Source organism: Oryx dammah, unplaced genomic scaffold (assembly GCF_014754425.2).
Source record: "Oryx dammah isolate SB20612 unplaced genomic scaffold, SCBI_Odam_1.1 HiC_scaffold_4, whole genome shotgun sequence".
Taxonomy (NCBI): Eukaryota; Metazoa; Chordata; class Mammalia; order Artiodactyla; family Bovidae; genus Oryx; species Oryx dammah.
Genome location: NW_024070188.1, coordinates 45,337,800 through 45,357,736, shown reverse-complemented (window position 1 = coordinate 45,357,736; position 19,937 = coordinate 45,337,800).

The following is a 19,937-nucleotide window of genomic DNA, read 5'->3' as shown; positions in this document are numbered from 1 at the left end:
GATTCTATTGTTATGAACTTTCCTCTTAGAACTGTCTTTGCTTATCCCATAGGTTTTCAGTTGTGGTGTTTTTATTGTCATTTGTTTCTAGAAATTGTTTGATTTCCCTTCTGATTTCTTCAGTAACCTGTTGGTTATTTAGAATTTATTGTTTAATCTCCATGTATTTGTGTTTCTTACAGTTTTTTTCTTGCAATTGATATCTAGTCTCATAACATTGTGGTCAGAGAAGATGCTTGATACGATTACAATTTTCTTAAATCTACTGAGGTTTGATTTGTGATCCAAGATGTGTTCTATCCTGGAGAATGTTCTATGTGCACTTTAGAAGAAGATGTAGTCTTTTGCATTTGGATGGAATGTCCTGAAGATATCAATGATATTCATCTCACCTAATGTATCATTTAAGACTTGTGTTTCCTTATTAATTTTCTGTTTTGATGATCTGTCCATTGGTGTGAATGGAGTGTCTATTATTGTGTTACTGTTAATTTTTCCGTTTATGTCTGTTAGTGTTTGTCTTATGTATTGAGGTGCTCCTATGTTGGGTGCATAGATATTTACAATTGTTATGTCTTCCTCTTGGATTGATCCCTTGATCATTACATAGTGTCCTTCCTTATCTCTTGTAATCTTCTTTATTTTAAGGTCTATTTTGTCTTATATGAGGATTGCTACTCCAGCTTTCTTTTGCTTCCCACTTTCATGGAAAATATTTTTCTATCCTCTCACTTTCAGTCTATATGTGTCTTGAGGTCTGAAGTGGGTTTCTTGTAGACAGCAGATATATGGGTCTTGTTTTTGTATCCATTCAGCCAGTCTGTGTCTTTTGGTTGAAGCATTTATTCCATTTACATTTAAAGTAATCATTGATATATATGTTCTTATTGCCATTTTCTTAATTGTTTGGGGTTGATTTTGTATCTCTTTTTTCTTCTCTTATATTTCTTGACTATATAAGTCCCTTTAACATATTTTGTAAAGCTGGTTTGGTGGTACTGAATTCTCTTAACTTTTGCTAGTCTGAAAAGCTTTTATTTCTACATCAGTTTTGAATGAGATCCTTTCCAGGTACAGTATTCTTGGTTGTAGATTTTTCCCTTTCAATACTTTAAATATATTCTGCCATTCCCTTCTGGCCTGCAGAATTTCTGCTGAAATATCAGCTGTTGAGCATATAGGGTTTCCCTTATATGTTACTAGTTGCTTCTCCCTTGCTGCTTTTAATATTCTTTCTTTGTGTTTAGTCTTTGTTAGTTTGATTATTATGTGTCTTGGCATGTTTCTCTTTGGATTTATCCTGTACACGACTCTTTGTGCCTCTTGGACTTGATTGACTATTTCCTTTTTCCATGTTGGGGAAATTTTCAGCTATAATCTCTTCAAAATTTTTCTCATACCCTTTTTCTCTTCTTCTTCTGGGAGCCCTATAATTCAAATGTTGGTGTGTTTGATACTGTCCCAGAGTTCTCTGAGACTATCCTCAGTTCTTTTCATTCTTTTTACTCTGCTATTTAGAAGTTATTTTCACCATTATATCTTCCAGTTTACTGATTCATTCTTCTGCTTCAGATATTCTGCTATTGATTCCTTCTAGAGTATTTTTAATTTCAGTAGTTATGTTGTTTGTATGTTTACTCTTTAATTCTTCTAGGTCTTTGTTAATTGATTCTTTCATTTTCTCCATTTTGTTTTCAAGGTTTTGATCATCTTTACTATCATTAGTCTGAATTTCTTTTTTTTTTTTTTTCAGGTAGTTTGCCTATTTCCTCTTCATTTATTTGGACTTCTGTGTTTCTAGTTTGTTCCTTCATTTGTATAGTATTTCTATGCCTTTTTATTATTATTATTTTTTTTAACTTATTGTGTTTGAGGTCTCTTTTTCCCAGGCTTCAAGGTTGAATTCTTTCTTCCTTTTAGTTTCTGCGCTTCTAAGGTTGGTCCAGTGGTTTGCATAAGCCGCCTGTAGGGTGATTTTTATGGTGAAGCAAAGGAGGGCCTAGAGGAGCCATCCCATGTTGAAGGTCAGGAAGGGCGGTGGTGAGGAGACATCCCTCATCCAAGGTAAGGAGCAGCGGCTGCGCTTTGCTGGAGCAGCCGTGAAGAGATACCCCACGCCCAAGGTAAGAGAAACCCAAGTAAGATGGTAGGTGTTGCAAGAGGGCATCAGAGGGCAGACACACAAACCATAATCACAGAAAACTACTCAATCTAGTCACACTAGGACCACAGCCTCGTCTAACTCAGTGAAACTAAGCCATGCCCATGGGGTAACCCAAGACGGGCAGGTCATGGTGAAGAGGTAGGACAGAACGTGGTCAACTGGAGAAGGGAATGGCAAACCACTTCAGTATTCTTGCCTTGAGAAACCCATGAACAGTATGAAAAGGCAAAATGATAGTATACTGAAAGAGGAACTCCCCAGGTCAGTAGATGCCCAATATGCTTCTGGAGATCAGTGGAGAAATAACTCCAGAAAGAATGAAGGGATGGAGCCAATCAAAAACAATACCCAGCTGTGGATGTGACTGGTGATAGAAGCAAGGTCCAATGCTGTAAAGAGCAATATTGCATAGGAACCTGGAATGTTAGGTCCATGAATCAAGGCAAATTGGAAGTGGTCAAACAAGATATGGCAAGAGTGAACATCGACATTCTAGGAATCAGTGAACTAAAATGGACTGGAATAGGTGAATTTAACTCAGATGACCATTATATCTACTACTATGGGCAGGAATCCCTCAGAAGAAATGGAGTAGCCATCATGGTCAACAAAAGAGTCTGAAATACAGTACTTGAATGCAATCGCAAAAACGACAGAATGATCTCTGTTCGTCTCCAAGGCAAACCATTCAATATCAGAGTAATCCAAGCCTACGCCCCAACTAGTAACGCAGAAGAAGCTGAAGTTGAATGGTTCTATGAAGATCTACAAGACCTCTTAGAACTAACGCCCAAAAAAAGATGTCCTTTTCATTATAGGAGACTGGAATGCAAAAGTAGGAAGTCAAGAAACACCTGGAGTAACAGGCAAATTTGGCCTTGGAATGTGGAATGAAGCAGGGCAAAGACTAATAGAGTTTTACCAAGAGAATCCACCGGTCATAGCAACACCCTCTTCCAACAACACAAGAGAAGACTCTACACATAGACATCACCAGATGGTCAAAACTGAAATCAGATTGATTATATTCTTTGCAGCCAAAGATGGAGAAGCTCTATACACCCAACAAAAACAAGACCAGGAGCTGACTGTGGCTCAGATCATGAACTCCTTATTATCAAATTCAGACTCAAATTGAAGAAAGTAGGGAAAATTGCTAGACCATTCAGGTATGACCTCAATCAAATCCCTTATGATGATACAGTGGAAGTGACAAATAGATTTAAGTGCCTAGATCTGATAGATAGAGTGATGAATTATGGAATGAGGCTTGTGACATTGTACAGAAGATAGGGATCAAGACAATCCCCATGGAAAAGAAATGCAAAAAAGCAAAATGGCTGTCTGGGGAGGCCTTACAAACAGCTGTGAAAAGAAGAGAAGTGAAAAGCAAAGGAGAAAAGGAAAGATATAAGCATCTGAATGCAGAGTTCCAAAGAATAGCAAGAAGAGATAAGAAAGGCTTCTTCAGTGATCAATGCAAAGAAATAGAGGAAAACAACAGAATGGGAAAGACTAGAGGGCTCTTCATGAAAATTAGAGATACCAAGGGAACATTTCATGCAAAGATGGGCTCAATAAAGGACAGAAATGGTATGGAGCTAACAGAAGCAGAAGATATTAAGAAGAGGTGGCAAGAATACACAGAAAAACTGTACCAAAAGATCTTCATGACCCAGATAACCACGATGGTGTGATCACTCATCTAGAGCCAGACATCGTGGAGTGTGAACTCAAGTGGGCCTTAGAAAGCATCACTACGAACAAAGCTAGTGGAGGTGATGGAATTCTAGTGGAGCTATTTCAAATCCTGAAAGATGATGCTGTGAAAGTGCTACACTCAATATGCCAACAAATTTGGAAAACTCAGCAGTGGCCACAGGACTGGAAAAGGTCAGTTTTCATTCCAATCCCAAAGAAAGGCAATGCCAAACAATGCTCAAACTACCGCACAATTGCACTCATCTCACATACTAGTAAAGTAATGCTCAAAATTCTCCAAGCCAGGCTTCAGCAATACGTGAACCATGAACTTCCTGATGTTCAAGCTGGTTTTAGAAAAGGCAGGGGAACCAGAGATCAAATTGCCAACATCCGCTGGATCATGGAAAAAGCAAGAGTTCCAGAAAAACATCTACTTCTGCTGTATTGACTATGCCAAAGCCTTTGACTGTGTGGATCACAATAAACTGTGGAAAATTCAGAGAGAGATGGGAATACCAGACCACCTGACCTGCCTCTTGAGAAATCTGTATGCAGATCAGGAAGCAACAGTTAGAACAGGACATGGAACAACAGACTGGTTCCAAATAGGAAAAGGAGTATGTCAAGGTTGTATATTGTCACCCTACTTATTTAACTTCTATGTAGAGTACATCATGAGAAATGCTGAAGTGGAAGAAACACAAGCTGGAATCAAGATTGCCGGGAGAAATATCAATAACCTCAGACATGCAGATGACACCACCCTTATGGCAGAAAATGAAGAGGAGCTAAAAAGCCTCTTGATGAAAGTGAAAGAGGAGAGTGAAAAAGTTGGCTTAAAGCTCAACATTCAGAAAATGAAGATCATGGCATCTGGTCCCATCACTTCATGGGAAATAGATGGGGAAACAGTAGAAACAGTGTCAGACTTTATTTTTTGGAGCTCCAAAATCACTGCAGATGGTGACTGCAGCCATGAAATTAAAAGACGCTTACTCCTTGGAAGAAAAGTTATGACTAACCTAGATAACATATTCAAAAGCAGAGACATTACTTTGCTGACTAAGGTCCGTCTAGTCAAGGCTATGGTTTTTCCAGTAGTCATGTATGGATGTGAGAGTTGGACTGTGAAGAAGTCTGAGCACTGAAGAATTGATGCATTTGAACTTGGTTATGGAGAAGACTCTTGAGAGTCCCTTGGACTGCAAGGAGATCCAACCAGTCCATTCTGAAGGAGATCAACCCTGGGATTTCTTTGGAAGGAATGATGCTAAAGCTGAAACTCCAGTACTTTGGCCACCTCATGCAAAGAGTTGACTCGTTGGAAAAGACTCTGATGCTGTGAGGGATTGGGGGCAGGAGGAGAAGGGGACGACAGAGGATGAGATGGCTGGATGGCATCAGTGACTCCATGGACGTGAGTCTGAGTGAAGTCCGGGAGTTGGTGATGGACAGGGAGGCCTGGTGTGCTGCGATTCATGGGGTTGCAAAGAGTCGGACATGACTGAGTGACTGAACTGAACTGAATTTTGTTTTTCCTCGGGCAAGGCTGAGTGAGGTGGTAATCCTGTCTGCTGATGATTGGATTTGTATTTTCTGTTTTGTTTGTTGTTTAGATAAATGAGGTGTCCTGCACAGGGTGCTACTGGTGGTTGGGTGATGCCAGGTCTTGTATTCAAGTGGTTTTTTTTGTGTGTGACTTCTCACTATCTGATAATCCCTAGGGTTAGTTATCTGGTAGTCTTGGTTCTTGGAGTCAGTTCTCCCACTCCAAAGGCTCAGACCTTGACCTCTGTTCAGGAATAAAGATTCCACAGTGGTCTGTTATGGCATTAAGTGAGATTAAAACAAGTAGCCAAAAATGAGAAACCAAAGATGGACTCCAGACAAATGGCAGTTATAAAATCAGCCAAGTACTAATTAAAATAATGGAATAAGCATGTACGTATACACCCATGAGCAAAGTCAAAACTGTCTAACAAAAATAAATTACAATAGATTGACCTGGCAATAAAGGGAAATAAAAAATTTTATTTATCATTTAAGAACAAAACTAACTAAAGCACAAACTGGAAAACAAAACTAAAGCAGGGTGCCAAGTGGGGAATTAAGCAATGAAAACAAAACTGACAAATATGTTGAGAGGAAAGGAAAGAGGTAAAAGAAAGAAAGAATAGATATGTAAAGTTAAATAGAGGTAGATGAAGAAGGTTTATATATATTAAAGATTAACTGCAAGAGGAAAAGAACTGTAGGAAAGGCCAGCACAGGAATAAATATAGAAAAAATATAATAGGTTTAAAAAACTAAAAATTAAAATTACAAAAAAGGAAAAAAAATGGAAGAAGAAAGAAAAGAGGGAAAAAAGGAAAACTCCACAGAACTGCAAAAGCCCAACATAGAGGCAGAGGTTTATAACAACAATAAAAAGTGTGACTGAATATACACATATACATTTACCCCCATAACCAAAATCAAAACAGTCCAACAAAATAAAGCACAGTAGATTGACCCAGCGAACAAAGGAAACCAAAAATTATGCCTACCAGAACAAAACTGACTAAAACACAAACTAGAAAACAAAACTGAAGCAAGGTGCCAACTGGGGAATAAAGCAATGAAAATAAAACTAACAAATATGTTGAGAGGAAAGGAAAGAAAGAAAAGAAAGAAAGAATAGATATGCAAAGTTAAATAGAGGTAGATGAAGATTTATATACATTAAAGATTAACTGCAAGGGGAAAAGAACAGTAGGAAAAGCAAACAAAGGAATAAATGTAGAAAAATAATAATAGGTTTAAAAAAATTAAAATTGAAAAAAGAGAGAGAGAAAAGGAAAACTCCCCAGAACTGCAAAAGCCCAACGTAGATGCAGGGGTTTATAACAACAATAAAAAATGTGACTGAGGGAAAAAAGATAAATAAAAGCTCAAAAGCTTAATTAGATTTCATAGTGCCAGTAAGATTGACAACTACAACAGAGGAGGAAAAAAAGGAAAATTAAAAAAATCCAAAATAATCTATAGTATAAGTCAAAAATAGGAATAATAAATGTTTTTCTTGAGTCACTGCTGTCAGAGTCCTTCACCTCGCTGGAAGTCACAGTCCACCTCACCTCTCTAGGATGCCCTCCAACACTGTGCTGATCTCTGGACCTATTGTGGGGGCAGCTCAGATTCTAATCTGGTCCTGCTCCTCTGTGTTCTTGCCTCCAATGTCTACAGCTATCAGAACTGTGCATTTTCTTTTTTGGGCATCCTCAGTGATCTTTTATATAGTCCATAGACATAGAGTCTGCTTAGTTGATTGTGTGGATTTAATCTGCAGCTTGTACAGCTGGTGGGAAGGTTTTGAGTCTTCTTCCTTAGCCACACTGCCCCTGGGTTTCAGTTCTGGTTTTATTTCCACCTCTGCATGTGTGTCGTCCACTGGGGTTTGCTCCTGAGGCTGCCCTGGAGGACTTGGGTTTTCTCCTGTGAAGACCAGGTGTGGAGGTGGTGGAGCTACTCGGGTTGCAGGTGTTCTGGCACCACCAGGTACTCTGGGGAGTTGGCAGCTAGGGCAGCAGGAAATATAGTGCTCTAGAAGGCAACCAGTATTGGCCAATACACTCTAGTATTCTTACCCCCAGACCCCCTCTCCCTGACAGAAAAGCCTGGCAGGCCAGTCTACAGGGTAACAAAGAGTCAGACATGACCGAAGCGACTCTGCGTACATAGACGCAAGACTCTTTTTGCCTGTGGCAGCTCTGCCCCAGTAAGAGTTGAGCATGAAGATGGTGCAGGTGCTTGGTTTTGGGGACCCTGGCAGCGCCAAGTGTGCAGGGACACAGACTGCCTCCACTGCAGGAGATATGGCCCTATCAGCGTCTTTATTTGAACCTCTTGTAGCTGCGATCGGAAGGCCTCTTTGGCCAGTCTTCTCCATAGCTCCATCCATTCGGGAACTTAGAGGGCTTCCTTGCCTGGGGCCCTTCTCTGTTGTTTGGTGTGTCAGGCACATAGAGGAGCCCCCCTGGCTGGGGTGCTACTGTGTAGATTGGCAGGTCAGGCACTTAAAAGGGCACCCTAGGTTGGGTCCTACTGTGTGTAGTTCAGTGCATCAGGCATTTGATGGGCCAGCCTCTCTATTGTTCAGCTGCCAGTGCTTGTGTGTCGGGGGAGAGAGGCTAGGGTGATGGCTCCACCCCTTAGACATGACACAGTAGTATCACCTTGCTGCCTGCTTTCCTCCACAGGCATTTCCCACTACAATCTCCTCCCTCACATTCCCTTCATCTGTCTCTCTGCAGTCAACAGCAGCCCTTGCCCTGGGATTGCTCCACTATCCCTAAACTCCAGCTCCCAGCCACTGCACCTTCCAGGGGATCTATGTCCCTGCCCTGGGTATGTATGGCTGTGGCAAGGACTGTCTGACTCTCATCCCATTTAGGCTGCCACAGATCAGCTGTTTCATTCTCAGCCTTAAATGTTTCTCCTCCAACTCAGACAATTGCCTTGATGTGGGAATTGGACCCCTGCTTCAGTTCCCCCACCAGCTGAGGGCAGGTCCAGCCCTACTAACACTCCTGTCCCCCTACTCCCAGTTCCTTCATCCTACTGAGTTTTGCATAGGTCTATATATTCTTTTCCTCTGGTAGGTACTCCTGTCCACTCTCAACTGGTGTTCTGCATGCACTTCTGTGTCTGAAGGTGTATTCCTGATGTATCCATGGAGAGAAATGTACTCCACATCCAACTACTCCTCTGCCATCTTGTTCTCTCTTTAGGAGTTGATGTTTTAACACATATTTAAGCAGAGGGAAAAAATGGTATTTGATTTATTATTCTATAAAATATAAATTTATATTTATATAAATATAAAGCAGGAATCTGTGAATGAGCAAGACTAGGAAAGCAATGAAGAAGGAAGCAAGTTTGCTGTATTAAATAGGGGAGCTAGAGGAGGCCTCATTGAGTGAATGATTTTGAGCAAAGATTTAAAGAAAGTAAAGAGCTAGAGAGGAGAAGGAAATGACAACTCACTCCAGTATTCTTGCCTGGAGAATCCCATGGACAGAGGGGCCTGGCAGGTGACAGTCTATGGGGTCACAAAGAATTGAACATGGCTGAAGTGATTTAGCACACACACATGCACAGAGGGCTAGAAATCTGTATTTATGGGGGAAGAACATTTCACATACCAGAAATAACTAGAAAATAAGAAGTTAAGGCAAAAGTGTGACTGGTGTGTTTGAAATACAGCAAGGAAGACATTGTGGTTGGAGTTGAGTGAATAAAGAGCACAGGAGATGAACTCAGAGATTGAATGAGGACCCAGAACCCAAAGAGTGTTTCCAGCCACAGAAAGGATGTCATTATTTTTTGTGAATGAAGTGAAGAAACACAGCAGCATTTTGAGCAGAAGAATGACATGATCTGCCTTATATTTTACAAGTATTTCTTGTTGCTATACTGAAAATCAATGGTAGAGGACAAAGATGAAAATAAGAGAGCAGTTTGGAGGCTATCACAGTTACTAAGCCAATAGAATTTCCTGACAAATTGGATGTGCATGTGACAGGATAGAAGTGAAGAATGATTCCATAGTTTTTGCCCTAAGAATTGGAAAGATGCAATATCCATCCACTAAGGTGATTATTCCATTGCAGTCCCATTTAACTGTGCCCTATGTAGAAAACTGATGGATCACTGAGAATGACAGTGAGCTATCCATAAGCTCAATCAAAGATGTCTCCAATTATATTTTCTCCTTAATGGAAATAGTGAATATAATCCATGACACACGCAAACTTAACTATCAAGCTGATCAATGCATTTTTTTCCCTCAATACCAATAAACAAAGAATACCAGAAGTCACTTACTTTCAACTGGCAGGTAAAACTGCACTGTTTTGCCACAAAGGCTCCATCAATTCCTGGACTTGGCCTTATCATTTAGCTCAGTAGGACCTTAATTATCTTGTTTCCTATAGGAAATAATGCTGGTCTATCACAATGATTGTCTATGTTGATAGGGTATATTGATTGGTAAGTAGCAGGTATCCAAAATACTTTGAAAGATATATGCATACTAGACAATGAAAAATAAGACTCTTAGGTACTTGCCACTGAAATGTTTTTTGGCTGTTGAGGTATCTAGGATATGTTGGAATGCCTCTTGCAAAGTCTCAGATAACTTGCACCTTGCATCCCCTAACTAGGAAAAAAGAACAATGCCTGTTGGATCACTTGGATTTGTAGATGCCATATGCCAAAATTTAGTGTGTTCCTCAATTGATATACATATTTGGAAATGCTACTCTATCTATTTACTTAGTAATCCAGAATACTGAGAGCTTTTCATGGGGCTTGATCCAGGCTGTAAAAAGTGCTGCCACTTCTGACTATGATCTGTTGGAATCAAAAGTGTTCAAGGTGCCTGTTGTCAGAGAGCAACATTCTCTGGAAATCATGTCAAGTGCTGATGGGGAATTGCAGTGTAGAACAAGGGTATTTGGGAGGAAATTCAGGTTCTCTGAGGAAAAATCCTGATAAGCTCCTTGTGAACTGCATATATTGCCTCATCTACCAAGCCATCAAGTTGGGTATGCCCTGATTATATGGATGAATCATATAGAAGAGTCCTAAGGAGTAAAAATACTTGTTTCCAATATAAACACTCAGTGTGCCTGAGGAGACACTCAATAATCAGGTGTTTAAAAAAAAAAAAGATATACTGTCAATATCACTCTCTTTCACTATCAGCCTGGGTACTTGATCACTGAACTTGTTAAGGAAGCCAAAAGAGATGTTTTCATTAACTTTTCAACAAGTAACCCATCCTTGCCCAGTCCTCACTGCACTCCTTCTCCACCTCATCTGTGATCTGCCTATAGCCATTGCTTAGTGCCCTACCTTCCACGGGCAAAGAACAATATCTAGTCACCTCGTGATAAGTCGATTCTATTAGACCTCTTTTATCTTAGAGAAGATAGCAGACAGAATACATTCTCTAGTGCAGTAGATCCTTGCACTAGATATGGATTTGGTTTTCCTGTCTACCGCTGCCAGTAGCAACTCTTAAGGAATTAGAAAGCTTTATTTATTGTTAGAAAGTTCTACACAATATTGCTTTGAACTAAAGAATTCAGCATTTGCCAAGAGAAGAAAGGGAATGGGCTGATGCCATGGTATTTAATGATCATTCCCAATAGGGTACGGCAACACCCAGAAGCAACAAACCAAAGAGAAATATGAAACAGAATTTTAAAAACTCACTCATAGCTCTGGTTGGGAGGGTAATACCTTGTCACGTTGAACTAATATACAAGAGGATGCAGGTCCCACTCTGTGTGTGTGTGTGTATGTATGTGTGTATGTGTGTGTGTTTCTCCATAGCCAAAATAGAAGGAAACCAAAAAGTGAAATAAGGAGCAAAAATGTTGGGCTTCCCTGGTAGCTCAGACAGTAAAGTATCTGCCTGCAATGCAAGAGACTCAGGTTCGATCCCTGGGTCAGGAAGATCCCTTGGAGAAGGGAATGGCTACCCACTCCAGTTTTATTGCCTGGAGAATTGGATAGAGGAGCCTGTTGGGCTACAGTCCATGGGGTCATAAAGCATCAGACATGACTGAGCGACTGAGCACATAGATGACTGTTTGACGTAATGACCCACCAATGCAACTGAGTAAGTTTTCACTTCAGTTCAGTTCAGTCGCTCAGTCATGTCCGACTCTTTGTGACACCATGAACTGAAGCACACCAGGCCTCCCTGTCCATCACCAACTCCCAGATTCCACCCAAACCCATGTCCATTGAGTCAGTGATGTCATCCAACCATCTTATCCTCTGTCGTCCCCTTCTCCTTCTGCACTCAATCTTTCCCAACATCGGGGTCTTTTCAAATCAGTCAGCTCTCAGCATCAGGTGGCCAAAGTATTGGAATTTCAGCTTAAACATCAGTCCTTCCAATGAACACCCAGGACTGATCTCCTTTAGGATGGACTGGTTGGATCTCCTTGCAGTCCAAGGGACTCTCAAGAGTCTTCTCCAACACCACTGTTCAAAAGCATCAATTCTTCAGTGCTCAGCTTTCTTTATAGTCCAACTCTCACATCCACACATGACTACTGGAAAAACCATAGCCTTGACTAGACGGAACTTTGTTGGCAAAGTAATGTCTCTGATTTTTAATATGCTGTCTAGGTTGGTCATAACTTTCCTTCCAAGGAGTAAACGTCTTTTAATTTTAGCAGGATATTTTTTAGCCTATTGAGAAAATCTTTTTTTTTTAAACTTTAAACTGATAAACTGTAGCATTTAAATTGTACACAATTTTAAGAATAAATCAAGTTTTCACTTCTATGTTGGTGGTGGTTTACTCACTACATCAATTCTGACTTCTGTGATAAAACTTAATGTCATGTTTTTGCTACTATAATTTCTAGAATTTTACCAGTAGTTGCCCAGTGGGAGCTTTAGTTCCCTGACCATGGATAGAACCTACTGCTGGATCACCAGAAAAATCCCTTAGTATTTCATCTGCTGCTTCTATCACATTATCTCCTACTCATTCTTCAGTCTGCTTTAGAATGATTGCTGTCCTCTATTCTACTGACTCTGATTCTATAAAGCTCTTTAGTAATCTATGAATGTATTAGATTATTCTATTATATATTGTTATTAATATCTTTCTTTTTCTACAAACATTTTAGTGATTTTTCTAATTATCCTTTAAAAAGACCCTTTAGGAACTCCTTTTTCTTTTCCTACCCCTTTATTTTAACTGTTCACCATTACTCTCTCCTTTTATCCATTTCCTTCCTACTTTAGCTTGCACCCCTTGGCCAATCTCATCCATTTCCCTTAACTATTAACAAATATTCATGTCATTTAAATATTAATCTTTATTTCTGAATCTTCCTTCCATTTCTAGCTACTTACTTGGTTTCTCAACCAATATTAACCACAAAGTCTTCAAATACAAATTGTATACCAAAGAGCTGGGCTGTCAAATTTCACTATATTGAAGTTTCCTGAGTAATTTTATTACCACCACATCCTAACACCCAAACTTTTACCATCTTGCCCCTGTATTCCTATCACTTATTCTATCAGTTCAGTCCAATTTGGTCACTCAGTCATGACCAACTCTTTGTCACCCCATGGACTGCAGCATGCCAGGCCTCTCTGTCCATCATGAACTCCCAGTGTTTACTCAAACTCATGTCCACTGAATCAGTGATGCCAGCTAATGATCTCATCCTCTGTCATCCCCTTCTCCTCCCAAGTTCAATCTTTCCCAGAATCAGGGTCTTTTCAAATGAGTCAGCTCTTGGCATCAGGTGGCCAAAGGACTGGAGCTTCAGGACTTATTTTTTTTAGGATGGACTGGTTTGATCTCCTTGCAGTCCAAGGGACTCTCAAGAGTCTCTTCCAACATCACAGTTCAAAAGCATCAATTCTTCAGTGTTCAGCTTTTTTAATAGTCCAATTCTCACATCCATACATAACTACCAGAAAAATCATAGCCTTGACTAGATGGACCTTTGTTGGCAAAGTGACACCTCTGCTTTTTAATATGCTATCTAGTTTGGTCATAACTTTTCTCCCAAGGAGTAAGCATCTTTTAATTTCATGGCTGCAATCACTATCTGCAGTGATTTTGGAACCAAAATAATAATAATAAGAAGAAATAAAGTCTCTCACTGTTTCAAATCTATTTTCCATGAAGTGATGGGACTGGATGCCATGATCTTAGTTTTTTGAATGTTGATCTTTAAGCCAATTTTTTCACTCTTCTCTTTTACTTTCATCAAGAGGCTCTTTAGTTCTTCACTTGCTGTCATAAGGGTGGTGTCATCTGCATATCTGAGGTTCTTGATATTTGTCCCGGCAATCTTGATTCCAGCTTGTGCTTCATCCAGCCCAGTGTTTTTCATGATGTACTCTGCATAGAAGTTAAATAAGCAGGGTGGCAATATACAGCCCTGACGTACTCTTTTTCCTATTTGGAACCAGTCTGTTGTTCCATGTCCAGTTCTAACTGTTGCTTCCTGACCTGCATACAGATTTCTCAAGAGGGAGGTAAGGTGGTCTGGTATTCCCATGTCTTTCAGAATTTTCTACAGTTTATTGTGATCCACACAGTCAAAGGCTTTGGCATAGTCAATACTGCAGAAATAGACTTTTTTGGGGAACTCTCTTGCTTTTTCGATGATCCAGTGGATGTCAGCAATTTGATCTCTGGTTCCTTTGCCATTTCTAAAACCAGCTTGAACATCTGGACGTTCACGGTTCACGTATTGCTGAAGCCTGGCTTGGAGAATTTTGAGCATTACTTTACTAGCATGTGAGATGAGTGCAATTGTGTGGTAGTTAGAGTGTTCTTTGGCATTTCCTTTCTTAGAGATTACAATGAAAACTGACCTTTTCCAGTCCTGTGGCCACAGTTGAGTTTTCCAAATTTGCTGGCATATTGAGTGCAGCACTTTAACAGCATCATCTTTCAGGATTTGAAATAGCTCAACTGCAATTCTATCACCTCCACTAGCTTTGTTCATAGTGATGTTTCCTAAGGCCCACTTGACTTAACATTCCAGGATGTCTGACTCTAGGTGAGTGATCACACCATCGTGATTATATGGGTCGTGAAGATCTTGTTTTGTATAGTTCTTCTGTGTATTCTTGCCACCTCTTCTTAGTATCATTCAGTCCATATCATTTCAGTCTTTTATTGTGCCCATCGTTGCATGAAATATTCCCTTGTTACCTCTAGTTTTTGTGAAGAGTTCTCTATTCTTTTCCATTCTATTGTTTTCCTTTTTGCACTGATCATTGAGAAAGGCTTTCTTACCTTTCCTTGCTATTCTTTGAACTCTGCATTAATATGGGTATATCTTTTTTTCTCCTTTGCTTTTTGCTTTTCTTCTTTTCTTAGCTGTTTGTAAGGCCTCCTCAGACAGCCATTTTGGTTTTTAGCATTTCTTTTTCTTGGCGATGATCTTGATCCCTGTCTCCTGTACAATGTCATGAACCTCTGTCCATAGTTTATCAGGCACTCTGTCTATTAGATCTAGTCCCCTAAATCTTTATCACTTCCACTGAATAATCAGAAGAGATGATATCATATAATCATAATCATATATCATATAAGTGAATATATATTTTATATATTATATTGATATTAATAATCATATCAATAATCATATGATTTAGGTCATACCTAAATGGTATAGAAGTTTTTCCTACTTTCTTACATTTTGTCTAAATTTGGCAATAACGAGTTCATGATGTGAGCTGCAGTCAGTTCCCAGTCTTGTTTTTGCTGATTGTATAGACCTTCTCCATCATTGTTTGTAAAGAATATAATCAATTTGATTTCAGTGTTGACCATCTGGTGATGTCCATGTGTAGAGTCTTCTCTTGTGTTGTTGGAAGAGGGTGTTTGCAATGACCAGTGCATTCTCTTGGCAGAACTCTATTAGCATTTGCCCTGCTTCATTCTGTACTCCAAGGCCAAATTTGCCTGTTTCTCCAGGTGTTTCTTGACTTCCTACTTTTGCATTCCAATCTGCTATAATGAAAAGGACACCTTTTTGGGGGTGTTAGTTCTAAAGGTCTTGTAGGCCTTCATTGAACCATTCAACTTCAGCTTCTTCAGCATTACTGGTCGGGGCATAGACTTGGATTACTTTGATGTTGAATGGTTTGCCTTGGAAAGGAACAGAGATCATTCTGTCGTTTTTGAGACTGCATCCAAGAACTACATTTTGGACCCTTTTGTTGACTATGATGGCTACTCCATTTCTTCTAAGGGATTCTTGTCCACCGTAGTAGATATAATGGTCATCTGAGTTAAATTCTCCCATTCCAGTCCATTTCATTCGCTGATTTCTAAAATGTCGACATTCACTCTTGCCATCTCCTATATTAGCATCTTGTCCCTGTAGTCCTTTCACTTATTCTGTATTGCTACTTATTCCACATTCAAAAAGAAACTTCAGTCTCTACTGGATGATTATAATAGATATCATCCCAGTCTTCTTTTCTGCATCAGTAATTCACCAAAAAGACCTGTCAATACTTGGTTCAGTTGCTCGATAGCATCTGATTCTTTGAGACCCCATGGACTGCAGCATGCCAGGCTTCCCTGTCCATCATCAACTCCCAGAGCTTTCTCAAACTCATGTCCATCGAGTTGGTGATGCCATCCAACCATCTCATCTTCTGTCATTCCCTTCTTCTACAGGCTTCAGTGTTTCCCAGCATCAGGGTCTTTTCAAATGAGTCAGCTCTTTGCATTAGGTGTCCAAAGTATTGGAGTTTCAGCTTCAGCATTAGTCCTTTCAATGAATATTCAGGACTGATTTCCTTTACGATGGGCTGGTTAAATCTGCTTGCAGTCCAAGGGACTCTCAGAGTCTTCTCCAACACCACAGTTCAAAAGCATCAATTCTTTGGTATTCAGTTTTCTTTATGGTCCAACTCTCACATTCATATGACTACTGGAAAAACCATATCTTTTACTATGTGGACCTTTGTTGGCAAAGCAATGTCTTTGCTTTTTAATATGCTGTCTAGGTGGGTCATAACTTTCCTTCCAAGGAGCCTCTTTTAATTTCATGGCTTCAGTCACCATCTACAGTGATTTTGGAGCCCTGAAAAATAAAATCTGTGACTGTTTCCATTGCTTCTGCATATATTTGCCATGAAGTAACAGGACTGGATGCCATGATTTCAGTTTTTGAATGTTGAGTTTTAAGCCAGCTTTTTCACTCTCCTTTTTCACTTTCATCAAAAGGCTGTTTTGTTCCTCTTTACTTTCTGACATAAGGATGGTGTCATCTGCATATCTGAGATTATTGATATTTCTCCTGGCAATCTAGATTCCAGTTTGTGATTCATCCAGTCCGGCATTTTGCATGATGTACTCTGCATATAATTTAAATAAGCAGGGTGACAATATACAGCCTTGAGGTACTCCTTTCCCAAATTGCAACCCGTCTGTTGTTCTATGTCTGATTCCAACAGTTGTTTCTTGACCTGCATACAAATTTCTCAGGAGGTAGGTAAGGTGGTCTCTTATTCCCATCTCTTGAAGAATTTTCCACCGAAGAATTTTCCAGTTTGTTGTGATCTACAAAGTCAAAGGCTTTGGTATAATCAATAAAGCAAAAGTAAATGTTTTTCTGGAATTCTCTTGCTTTTTCTGTGATCTAACAGATGTTTTTTGGCAATTTGATCTGTCAATATCTCTACTCAAAAATTTTTGATTACAATTTACTGATTAAACAAGTGAAGCAGAAATCCTAATGGGAGGGGTCTTCCCTGGGGTTCAGTGGCTAAGACTTTGAGCTCCCAATGCAGGGGACCCAGGTTTGATTCCTGTTTAGGGAAACAGATACCACACATCACAACTAAGAGTTCACACACTGCTACTAAAATCCTGCATGCTGCAAAGAAAATCAAAGAGTCTGTGAGATATAACTAAGACCTGGTACAACTAAATAAATAAAATTTAAAAATAATTCTAATGGGGGCTTCCAGTTCCTTTATGTTCTCTTCTCACCCTGCATGGTGACGTTCTTTTTTACCCTCATCTTTTTCCCTACACTCAAATGCATATACATGATTCTGTGTACTTATAATCATCTTAGGTTTATTTATTTCAGCTCCTTATTATGCTTTAAATATATTTATCTGCCTCCTGAACATCTTCCTTTTGAGACTCTGTAGATTAAATATCACACACTAAATTTTAAATACCGTGAGTGTAGGATAATTTGTTTTATACATTTTTTTTAGATATTTGTTACATGATACCTAGCAATGTGTCTATTGTGTAGCATCACTGAATACCTGATTTTAAATGGATGAAAATTGGTAAATGTTCTTTTCATCCTCACTTGTCATTTGTTTCCTCTCTTTGTTCTCAAAGCACTTTATGCTTCTTTCACATTTTTTGTGTAATATTCCTGACTTATGGTTAGTAGCTACATTCTGTCTTCCCCACTAGCCTCTGATTGTATTTGTGGACAAAGGTTGTGCTTTAGTAATCCTGACATCTACAGAATTTAGTATAAAACATCACACACAATGTTGAATGAATGAGCTTCCACTCCCTGTCCTGTGGTTCATTAATCCTTTCTTAGGTCATTCAGTAACTTGCCACCACATATTGTCAGTCACAATCTTTATGGTGACCTTCCTTTTGAAACACCAATAAGAAATTTTTTAAAGCATTGAAAAATGTATTTAAAAATTAAATGATAGAATTTCACAGAAAGTGTCTTTAAGCAAATGTGAGAATCATTAATAGAATGTTATTTAGTAAAAAAAAAAAAAAAATTCAATGTCAAAATCAAAAAGCATATCATGATAAAAATATGTGAAATAGCAACTTGTTTTAAGCAAAAGAGCAACACACCTAGGTTTATTTAACTATTAGTACTATTTCAAGGTATGAGAAAATATAAATAACAAATCAAAATGATGTCTTTAGCATTATAAAATAAAGAATATCTTCTTATAAGCATTGATTAGATACAGTTTTAAAATATTAAGAATTGAAGTTACATACTTAATATTTGCAATGCCATTCAGTTTCTCCCTACTGTAGAATCAATTTAAAAAATGTAAAAATATGTACAATGAAAGAAATTTAGGCAGAATGGCTTTGTTTTAATCTCAGAGAAAGTGTGTTCTAATAGTGATCTCATTGGGAATATAAGAACTGTATTTATATAATCATGAAAAGAAAGAAATGGGTTGATGGTCATAAAACTCCCTTGATAGTTGAGCATTGTTAATTTAAAAGTAGGAAGGCAGGGATTAAAGTTAATGAGGGGATGAGCCTTCATTCAATTTAGTTAAACTGTTTAACACAAAAGCTGGTAGAATATATGGAAAGAGTGTACCAGAGGGAGCAATAGAAGCAAAGATTGTAAATCAGTCTGTGAAAAAGAAAAGAGAAAAATAGAACACCCTTTTAGAGGAATGAGAATCCACAGTTTCATCATTTGGTAGATTAGATCAATCAAAAGGTTGGGATGTTTCAAATTCAGTCATTTGATTGATTGGAGAAATCAGTATAAAAGACATAAATAGGTAAATTTGCATTTCCCATGAGGACAATCAAAGTGGATTATTAGGTACTCCTATAGCTGTTAAATATTACATTGATTTTAATTCTTCCCTGGGTGCCTGAGAATGTGTCTTTTCTGATCATAGAAAGAACAAAGTTACTTCTAGACTTTTATTTGCAGACTGCCTGGACGTCAAAATTATATTACTCTCTGTGAGAGAATAGCCATCTTCAGAGTTAGTAGTTGCTACAGCAGAGATAAATTTTCACTATCCACACAGAGTAAATTGAATGAAAGCTGGACAAGAACCCAGGCAGCAGTAGTGAGATAATTTGCAAATATATATATATATATATATATATATATATTTCACTTAATTCCTTTTTCATCTATCTGTTCATTTAATAAACATTTCATTCCTACTATGAAATTATTTTAGCCTTTATAACCCAATGGTTACATGTCAAAACTGACTCTGTCAGAGCTTGAATAACCTGTGATTTTTCAAGATTTTTTAACAGGGTTTTTTATTTATGTATAAGTATCAGTGAGATATTCAAGTTATTTTTTATTGCATGTAAGATATATCTATTTAGCATCAAAAGTTTTTTTCAGTCAATTCTAGTTACATTTTGTTTTAAATTCGTTGGTCTTATATTCTCAAGTGTAGTTTATATAGAAGAGGAAAAAGCATTTAAACAGTGAGATCACGTGTTCCTGTGACCAGGGAAATGCTGGCAAATAGACCTTAGGAAATTTTGCAGAAGCAATGACATTCCACTAAAGAAATCTTTTTAGAAGGTCATATTGAATATCATCGCTTCCCAGGTGGCTCAGTAGTAAGGGATCTGCCTGTAAATGTGAGACACAGGAGATGTGGGTTTCAACCTTGAGTTGGAAAGATCCCCTGGAGGAAGAAATGGCAACCTGCCTCAGTCAGTGTTCTTGCCTGGAGGATCCCATGGACAGGAGACCCTGGCAGACTGCAGTCCATAAGGTTG